This window comes from Crotalus tigris, unplaced genomic scaffold (genome assembly GCF_016545835.1).
Source record: "Crotalus tigris isolate CLP2741 ecotype Arizona unplaced genomic scaffold, ASM1654583v1 scf7180000017735.2152567, whole genome shotgun sequence".
Classification (NCBI taxonomy): domain Eukaryota; kingdom Metazoa; phylum Chordata; class Lepidosauria; order Squamata; family Viperidae; genus Crotalus; species Crotalus tigris.
Window position 1 is genome coordinate 1981785 of NW_024096601.1, and position 10354 is coordinate 1992138.

The window sequence follows — 10354 nt, forward strand, 5'->3', positions numbered from 1 at the left end:
GATGAGAAGTGAAATGTCTTCAAAGAAAAACAAAGAAAGCCCTGTTGCCTTTTGAAAAAGCATCATTGGGACAACTATGACCTGGATGACTAAGAATCTCCATAGACATCTAACCAGAGATTGTGGGACATCTGGGGCTAATTTCATTTGTTGCGAATCATTCAAGTGAAGATGCAAAGAGTCTAAGGATCTTCTTATATCAATGACTTTTGGGAACCAATGCATGCTCAGCCACGGGTGAAAACTATGGTTGTTTGGAATAAGCAGGTTGTAAAGGGTTACCCAGAGTTCAATTTTTACCGTTCACAGTCAGCATGATTGAAGGATCTTGAGAGTTGAAGCCAAAAGACCTGTGGGATTCAAATTAGGGAAGGTTTAATTTGAATAGATTTTCTCAAGTTGCAAAATTTATAGGAGAAATGTTAGAAGGGTCATGTTAGAAGGGTCAAGACCATTGATTATATCCCGATGCTGCTGGAAATTATAGTTTCATTTACTAAATTTATTTATTAAATGTGTTTACCGTCCAACTCATATGGAAACAACTTTGGGTGGCTTCAGCAACATTGGTCATTCAGCAACATTAGAGAGGTTATAGCTTCCCCAGCCCTAGTTTAGGGGAATATTGCTTCAAATTAATGTGTTAAATTAAAAAAAAAAAGACAGTGTTTGGCAAAACAAAGAGAGAGATCCAATCACTGTGTTTGCATTATGCCATGATTGGGGAAGGAGAATCTCTGGTCTGAATTGTGTGCAGATGTAAATCACCAGCCTTCCAAATTATTCAAGATGCGCAATTCATACGGGAATGTTTACATGTGAGTTTTATTGAGAAAAAGGAGAATCACCAGAAAGACTAAAGGGAGGCAATTAAGAGAGAGCGAGGGAGAGAGGGAGGGAAGGAGAGAGATGGAGGGAGAGAGAGGGAGAGAGAGAGGGAGGGAGGGAGAGAGGGAGAGAGAAAGGGAGAGAGAGAGAAAGGGAGAGAGGGAGAGAGGGAGGGAAAGAGAGAAAGGGAGAGAAGAAGAGAGGGAGAAAGAGAAAGAGAGAGAGGGAGAGAGGGAGGGAGAGAGAGAGAAAGAGAGGGAGGGAGAGAGAGGGAGAGAGGGAGAGAGAGAGGGAGGGAGGAAGGGAGAGAGGGAGGGAGAGAGAGAAAGGGAGAGAGGAAGAGAGGGAGAAAGAGAGAGAGGGAGAGAGGGAGGGAGAGAGAGAGAGAGAAATGTATATTGAAATAGTGGGCACAGGCTGATTAACAATAACTTAGAGAATGAATAAATGGAACGGAGCAATTATAAAAACGAGGCATTTTTGTGTGTGACATACTGCCAAGCCAAGAAAATGCAATGAATGCTAAGCAGAAAATTTCACACTGCGATGTATATTGCCAGTCAATTGCTGATCTACGAATGTTCTTCTTTTTGGTTTGCCTCATCTGATCTTCCTTCTGCTTTCTTGTTTCCAGTTTTTCTCTAACGTAAGCAACATTTTAATTTCCTCTAAATTTCTTGGGGTGTTTTCAGTTTGACCAACTGCGTACTCTGCTTCTTCCATGTTTCTTTAAAAAAAGAAGCATAACATTCAGCAAGCTTGTCCTCAGGGTTTGTTACCCCAGAGAGCCTGAAGGAGACCAGAAGGGGGTGGAAAGTGTTTGGGTTCCCATAACTGGATCCAGGAGAGTCCATTTTTATACCGGTCCCAAGTTCTTTCATGAAAGTGAGCAGAAAATATTACTAAGATAAAATCTACTCTCCCCCTCTCTGTCAAAATCATTGATCACTATCCGATCATTCCTCCAAATGAGGTTGTCCTTATTTGCAGGAATACAGGTATCACAATAGAGCCCAAAGTTTCTGATGCTAAGCGAGTCATTTGTTGAGTTTTGCCCCATTTTATGACCTTTCCTGCCACAGTTGTTACGTGAATCACTGTAGCTGTTGTTTGTAACATGGTTATTAAGTGAATCTGACTTTGCTCATCAGAAGGCCGCAAAACACGATCATGTGCAACCGTCGTAAACATGAGTCAGTTGCCGAGTGTCTGAATTTTGATCACATGACCCTGGGGATGCTGCAACGGTCATAAAGTGAGAAAAGCAGCCATAAGTCCCTTTTTTTCCCAAGGCACTTGTAACTTTGAATGACTGTTGTAAGTTGAGGACTACCTCAACTATCAGGGGCTGCCCCAAAGAAGAGGGAGTCAAGCTATTCTCCAAAGCACCTGAAGGCAGGACAAGAAGCAACAGGTGGAAACTGATCAAGGAGAGAAGCAACCTAGAACTAAGGAGAAACTTCCTGACAGTGAGAACAATTAACCAGTGGAACAACCTGCCTCCAGGAGCAGTGAATGCTCCAATGCTGGAAGTTTTTAAGAAGAGACTGGACAGCCATTTGTCCGAAATGGTGTAGGGTTCCTGCCTAAGCAGGGGGTTGGATTAGATGACCTCCAAGGTCCCTTCCAACATTATTATTATTATTATTATTATCATTATTATTATTATTACCTATGCAGACTTTTAAGCTATGGATTGGGCGATTCCTTGTTTCCTTCCCATCACAACAAACATCAGCAGCATGAAAGCCTCCACTAATTGTTGGACATGTTTATGGATTGATTAGATGCAAGGAGGAAAGACTCCATCTGAGATATTAATAATAATAATAATAATAATGATAGGCTCCTTGGGTGCAATCCCAAAACAACTGGAGCACCACTTGAACACCATTGGCATTGACAAATTCGCTATTAGTCAATTGCAAAAGGCGGCCTTACTAGGAACTGCTTCCATCCTACGACGATACCTGTAATACCATCAAACATCCACATCTGCCTATCCCAGGTCCTGGGTAAGGACTCGATAGGTAGACAAAATACCAAATCCAGTCTGAACATCTGGCTGACTGTGTGATGATCCTCAATAATAATAATAATAGTAATAATGAATTGGACTGTTGAAGGCCTTTTCCAGGATCTCCTGGCTGTTCATGAGAGGCAGATGAACAAGGAAGAGCTTTAACGGATGTTAACTTACCGAATGCTCCTGCAGAATCACAGGTCACACCTCCAGCAACACCTTTGAATCCCAGCATTCTTGGCATGAATCGGTCCTGATGTTGCAATGCAAAAAAAAAATAAAAAAAAAATCCGATGAATGAATAGTGAATGAAGAAAACTGATGAATGACGGGCAGGGCATGAAAATGGAAAGTGAAAATGCACCCAGCGCTGTCAGTCCTGGAGAATGCAACAAGAATTATGAGTCATCTTGCCAAGAAGGGATATTTTGTTTTCTAGAGGGACGCTGCCCTTCCACACTTGTCTTGCAAGAAAGCACATGATGTCATCATGGTGAACTTACATTTTGGCTCGGAGGAGTTTGTCAATATTTGAAAGGCTGCCAAGACGTTGCTTTAAGCAGAGTGTATGGACACAAGGAATGGAAAATATGCCACATAGAATGACAGAGTTGGAAGGGACCTTGGAGGTCTTCTAGTCCAACCCCCTGCTCAGGCAGGAAACCCATTTCAGACAAATGGCTGTTCAGTCTCTTCTTAAAAACTTCCAGGTTTGGAGCATTCACCACTTCTAGAGGCAGGTTGTCCCACTGATTAATTGTTCTCACTGTCAGGAAATTTCTCCTTAGTTCCAGGTTGCTTCTCTCTTTGGTTAGTTTCCATCCATTGCTTCTTGTTCTGCCTTCAGGTGCTTTGGAGAATTGCTTGACTCCCTCTTCTTTGCGGCAGCCCCTGAGATATTGGAACACTGCTATCATGTCACCCCTCGTCTTTCTCTTCATTAAACTAGACATACCCAATTCCAGCAACCGTTCTTCATATATTTTAGCCTCCAGTCCCCTAATCATCTTTGTTGTTCTTCTCTGTACTCTTTCTAGAGTGTCATCATTTTTTATACATTGTGGTGACCAAAACTGGATGCAGTATTCCAAGTGTGGTCTGGGACACATTATAGACACAATTTAGGCAGGCCGTTTCTTCTCTGAAGTCGGAAAACTGGATAAACGCTTCTCCCCGGTTACAGCACTTAGGGACCGTCCAAAGTTACAACAGCATTGAAAAAAAGAGGCTTATGGCCATTTTTTACACTTACGTCCGTTGTAGCATCCCCATGGTCATGTGAACAAAATTCAAACGCTGGGCAACCGGTTCATATTTACGATGGTTGAAGCAGGTCATGTGGTCTCCTTGTGCGACTTTCCGACAAGCCATGTCAATGGGGAAGCCAGATTCACTTAACAACCGTGCTGCGAATTTAACCATTGCAGTGATTCATTTAACAACTGTGGCAAGGAAAGGGGGCAAAGCTCATTTAACAAATGTCACAGCAACAGAAATTTGGGGCTTCACTGTGGTCATAAGTCAAGGACTTCCTATATTTATGCCAGTGCGATGCATGTAAGCACGGGTGGAACTTTTTAATTTTCACAGCTACCACTAGGATCTCGGAGTCCTAGTGGACAATCATTTAAATATGAGCCAGCCGTGTGCTGCAGCTGCCAAAAAAGCCAACACAGTGCTAGGCTGCATTAACAGAGGGATAGAATCAAGATCACGTGAAGTGTTAATACCACTCTTCAATGCCTTGGTAAGGCCACACTTGGAATACTGCATCCAGTTTTGGTCACCACGATGCAAAAAAGATGTTGAGACTCTAGAAAGAGTACAGAGAAGAGCAACAAAGATGATTAGGGGACTGGAGGCTAAAACATATAAGGAACGGTTGATGGAATTGGGTATGTCTAGTTTAATGAAGAGAAGGACGAGGGGGGACATGATAGCAGTGTTCCAATATCTCAGGGGCTGCCACAAAGAAGAGGAAGTCAAGCTATTTTCCAAGGCGCCTGAAGGCAGGACAAGAAGCAACAGATGGAAACTAACCAAAGAGAGAAGCAACCTAGAACTAAGGAAAAACTTCCTGACAGTTAGAACAATTAACCAGTGGAACAACCTGCCTCCAGAAGCGGTGAATGCTCCAACACTGGAAGTTTTTAAGAAGAGACTGGACAGCCATTTGTTCGAAATGGTATAGGGTTTCCTCCCTGAGCAGGTGGTTGGACTACATGACCTCCAAGGTCCCTTCCAACTTTATTATTATTATCATCATCATCATCATCATCATCATCATCATCATCATCATCATCATCACCATCATCATCTGGAGCTGTTTTGGCCACCTCTTATGGACATCTCTGGAAATAAGAAAGAACGCTGCTTCTCCTCACTGTGTTTTAGTTAGTTATCGTATTGGTTCCCCCAAGATCTAAAGATAGCACATATAGCTACTTTTTTATCCACCCAGCAATCTTGCAAGTGAGAAAACATACAGGGGCTGCAACTGGCTTGTCATCTAATGAACTTCACAGTTGAGTCTGAACTTCAGCTTTTTGGTCTCCTGGGCCCAAACCTGAACTGCCTGCATCACACAGGTTTAATGAAAAGCACAATGGATCTTCACCCTTGAACGTGCCTGATAGTGTTCCTTCCTCCCCCCCCCCTTGGAGTTTTGAAATTAAAAATCCAGAGAAGAACCACCCTAGATAGGAAACTTGCCCCTGCAAACCAGACAGAACAGCGAAGTTAGGTGATATGCATCTGTACATCTATATTGACAAAGAAGATTTCAAGACTGAAATTCAAGATTGCGGAGAAAAGAGTAGGACAACTGCCATACATCCATTTGTTTTCTTTGAATATTTTTTTTGAGAGAGAGAGAGCTCATGATGTTCAGGGTTGTTGTTTTTAGCGAAGAGGAATGTCTATATTTCTCATTAATCTATTCCTGTATGTCAGCAAGAACCCGTATGGGAAGATCTGTGGGCAGAAGCTGAACCACACCGAAACCGAGAACTGCAGAACTGTCTCCTTGTGTTTTTTTTTTTTTTTTCAGGCAATGCTTCAAAGCTGCCCTAGAAGAAGCTGACCAGCCCAGGACTGACTAATAGCAACAGTGTCTACTAAAGCATTCAAACCTGAAACACAGCCCCATCTTCAAGGCCTGCAAAAGAAGCTGGATCCAAATCATGTGTGTTTTCTCGTGTGTTTGCTTGGAGAAGATCGCAGAGTCAAAGTTGTTTATGGCCCTCTTCTGATGTTGGTGGAAGCAGGTGATCAGGAAAGGTCACCCTCCAATCCCATTCATGGCACCAAGATAAAGTAGCTTAGCATCTGCCTGTAGCCCCTGGCCTTTAAATGTGATATTTAATCCCTAAGTGGTGGCGATGATAGAAGTGGCTTGGATGTACCCGTTGACTGTTCCTCCCTGTGCTTTTTTTAGTAGCTACACCCTCAGGACAACAGCTTTCTCTAACCAGATGCCCTCCAGATAGGGTGGACTTCAACCACCCACAGTTTCAGTCAAGCTGAATGCATCTGCCAAGCACCCAATTGGAAGAGACCGTTTCAGTCATGGAAGTTCTTCTTTACTTGACATGGGTATCAAATTTCCCCTCCCAGGTTTAAAGTGATATACCAGATTCTCTTTCCGGTAATAATAGACAAAAATAGAAGAATAGAGTTGGAAGGGACCTTGGAGGTCATCGAGTCCAACCCCCTGCTCTTGCAGGAAATCCTATACCAGGGGTAGGCAACCTTGGCTCTTTTATGACTCGTGGACTTCAACTCCCAGAATTCCTGAGCCAGCCGTGCTGAGGAGAAATGGAGAGGTTTCCATGCTGAGCCATGCTGGCTCAGGAATTCTGGGAGTTAGTCCACGAGTCATAAAAGAGCCAAGGTTGCCTACCCCTGCCCTATACCATTTCAGACAAATGGTTGTCCAGTTTCTTCTTAAAAACTTCCAGAGTTGGAGCATTCACAGCTTCTGGAGGCACGTAGTTCCACTGGTTAATTGTTCCAACTGTCAGGAAGTTTTTCCTTAGGTCTAGGTTGTTTCTCTTTTTGATTAGTTTCCATCCGTTGCTTCTTCAGGAGCTTTGGAGAATAGCTTGACTCCCTCTTCTTTGTGGCAGCCCCTGAGCTACTGGAAGACTGCTATCATGTCCCCCCTCACCCTTCTCTTCATTACATGACTAGATATTCCCAAATCCAGCAACCATTCCTTATATGTTTTAGCCTCCAGTCCCCTGATCATCTTGGTTGCTCTTCTCTGCACTCTTTCTAGAGTCTCAACATCTTTCACACTTACAATATAGGTCCATCTTTTTCAAAGGTACATAAATAATTCCTCCCTAATTCCAAGGGGAAAGACAAACGTCAGAAAGCACCATCAGCAGGAGCATCTTCCATGGGAGATAAGAGAGTTCCATTCCAAAGGAGCAGAGGACTTCAGCCGGGCAGGGCAGGGAAACGGCTGATTTCTGTTTGTTTTAGGCTGCTTACAAGAATGTCGCTCGTTGAGCACTTTTTGTCCTCGTGAGCAAAAAAATGTGATGCTACCGATGCCAGATACTAACTGCCAGATTAGCAGTTTGAAGCTATTAATTGCTTCAGATGGTAACCCCATTCAACAACAGTGGATTTTCTATTTCTATAGAGGACATACTATAGAATTTCTATAGATTTTCTATACATCTATCTTCTATAAATTTTCTACTTCTATAGAGTACATTCACTTAATGTGATTCTAATTTTTCTATTTATTTCTATTATTATTATCATTATCATTATTGATTTAATCTTTAATTTGATTCATAGTCTGGGAGTGGTAAAAACTTAACAGTTCAAGTCCTAACCAAACACTTAAGAGCTTTTATTAACATTTTAGTATTATTATTGTTGTTGTTTTTTCTATTTCATCTATTATCTCTATTTCTATAGATTTTCTTTCAATCTACTCTATAGATTTTCTACCTCTATAGAGTACATTCTATAGAATTTCTATAGGTTTTCTATCAATCCATTTTCTATCGATTTTCTACTTTTATAGAGTACATTCACATAACATGATTCTACTTTTTCTATTAATTTCTATCATTATTTCTACTTTATCTATTATTTCAATTTTTTACAGATTTTCTATAAATCTAGTCTATGGATTTTCTATTTGTATAGCATGCATTCACTTAATGTGATTCTATTTTTTTATTACCGTATTTTCTGGTGTATAAGACGACTCGGCGTATAAGACAACCCCCGACTTCGGAGCCGATTTGCATGGTTTAGAAAGTCATCTTATACGCCGGAAAATACGGTACTATTATTATGATTATTGTTATAGCTATTATTTTTATTTTTATAGATTTTCTATAAATCTCTTTCTATAGGTTTTCTACTTCTATAGAGTACATTCACTTAGCGGGATTCACTTAACAAGGGTGGCACTGAAGGTGATAAAATCAGACACAACTCTCTTAATAGCTCCGTTGTGGTCGTAAGCCAAGGATTTCCTGCACTCTTTGGAGAAGGGCTGGCGAGAGGGGCTGGCTGCAAGGGCACGCGGCACGGAGACCTGGATGGGGAGCGGCCCATCTGCTTTGTGCAAGAATTCAGAGGCTCTTCAGCTTTGCCAGTTGTGAAGGCCGAGTTCAAGTGGAAGGTTATTATAGGCCAAATGATGACAAGGGTAGATTTGTGGAAGGAAGGAAACTTTGGCTTCCCCGCTGGCCTCTGAATGAGATCATGGAAGGGTGCATTTGTCTAGCAGCAGCTGAGCAAGTTCCTTATGCTGCAGCTTTGCCATTTGTTCTGATCTCATCCCGGCCTCATCAAAGAGCAGGCACTTAAAAGGATAAGCGGGACCCACCAGAAGGAAAAATGAAAATAAAAATAAAGAAAAAATGGCTGGGCAAACCATCTCCGGCAGCCGAGACAGACTCAGGCGCATGTCTTGGCTCTGGGGAGCAAGTCTCGCTTCGTTCCCGAAGCCTTGAGCTTCACGGGAAATGAAGAACTGGGCTCACCTGCACAAACAGAACCGCGTCCTGGGAGCACGCGAAGGGTCCTCCTGCTGAAATGTTAGCTCAGCTTGGTCTAAAGGCTCCAGATTTCAAGCCGGATCGACGGGAGAAGAGTTGGTGTGAACTTGGGACCCAGCCTGCAGAGCAGGTGCTCAGTGGGACCTTCCCACCTCAACCAGAGGGGGAGCCGGAGAGGCTGCACCACGGTTGTCCTTTCATGCCGCTTTCTCCAAAGTGGCTCCCTCTAGTGTCTAAGGCAGTGAACAACCGGTTCTCTTTGTGGATGCTGCTTCTGGAAATCCATTCTGAGCTCGGGCAACAAAAAATTAGCTACTGGTTCTGCCGAAGTGGTGCGAGCCAGCTGAATCCCACCACTGGTCTATGGAGATTCTCAGTCGTTCAGGTCACGGTTGTCCCAAAGGTGCTTTTTTTTTTTTTTCAGGAGGCACCTGGACTTTCTTGTCTTTCTTTGAAAATGTTTTGTTTCTCATCCAAAAAGCTTCTTCAGCTCTTCTTCACCATCCGGTCAAAGCTGAAGAAGCTTCTGGGATGAGAAGCGAAAGGTCTTCGAAGAAAAACAAGGAAGGCCAGTTGCGTCCTGAAAAAGCACCTTTGGGGCTCCCTCTAGTGGTACGTGACTTCAATGCCAGAACTCGTACCCCCTTTTGGGTCCAGCCTGGCTTAGAATTTGGGGGAGTTGTGGCTTCAACACACTTGGAAGGTGTTAGATTGAGGAAGACAGCAGCTTTGGAAACATATCCTACAGACCTTTTTTAATCAAGATCACGTGAAGTATTAATACCACTTTACAATGCCTTGGTAAGGCCACCCTTGGAATACTGCATCCAGTTTTGGTCACCACGATGTAAAAAAGATGCTGAGACTCTAGAAAGAGTGCAGAGAAGAGCAACAAAGATGATTAGGGGACTGGAGGCTAAAACATATAAAGAACAGTTGCTGGAATTGGGTATGTCTAGTTTAATGAAGAGAAGGATGAGGGGGGACGATAGCAGTCTTCTAGTATCTCAGGGGCTGCCCCAAAGAAGAGGGAGTCAAGCTATTTTCTAAAGCGCCTGAAGGCAGGACAAGAAGCAACGGGTGGAAACTAATCAAGGAGAGAAGCAACCTAGAACTAAGGAGAAACTTCCTGACAGTGAGAACAATTAACCAGTGGAACAATCTGCCTCCAGAAATTGTGGGTGCTCCAGCATTGGAAGTTTTTAAGAAGAGACTGGACAGCCATTTGTCCGAAATGATATAGGGTTTCCTGCCTGAGCAGAGGGTTGGACTAGATGACCTTCTTCTTGTTGTTGTTGTTATTGTTGTTGTTGTTGTTATTATTATTATTATTATTATATAACCCAACCTCACCTTATTATCGTGAGTAGAAAGATAAAAATTGGTGGTGGTAGTGGTGTTACTATTAGTAGTAACGGTAATTCAAGTTAGTAATGTGCTTCCCGGTCTTTTTAGATATGCGAACCCAGCT

The 10354-nt window shown here is 42.7% G+C and overlaps 1 long non-coding RNA gene across 1 annotated transcript; it reads right to left on the reverse strand.

Moving 5' to 3' along the window:
* Window positions 1-1148: 1148 nt before the first annotated feature.
* Window positions 1149-6329, reverse strand: LOC120306342. Its single transcript, XR_005556250.1, has 3 exons — window positions 5983-6329; window positions 3029-3104; window positions 1149-1555 (listed from the first exon to the last, which is right to left on the reverse strand). It is a non-coding gene; the product is annotated as an uncharacterized LOC120306342 (long non-coding RNA).
* Between the last annotated feature and the right edge of the window lie 4025 nt (window positions 6330-10354).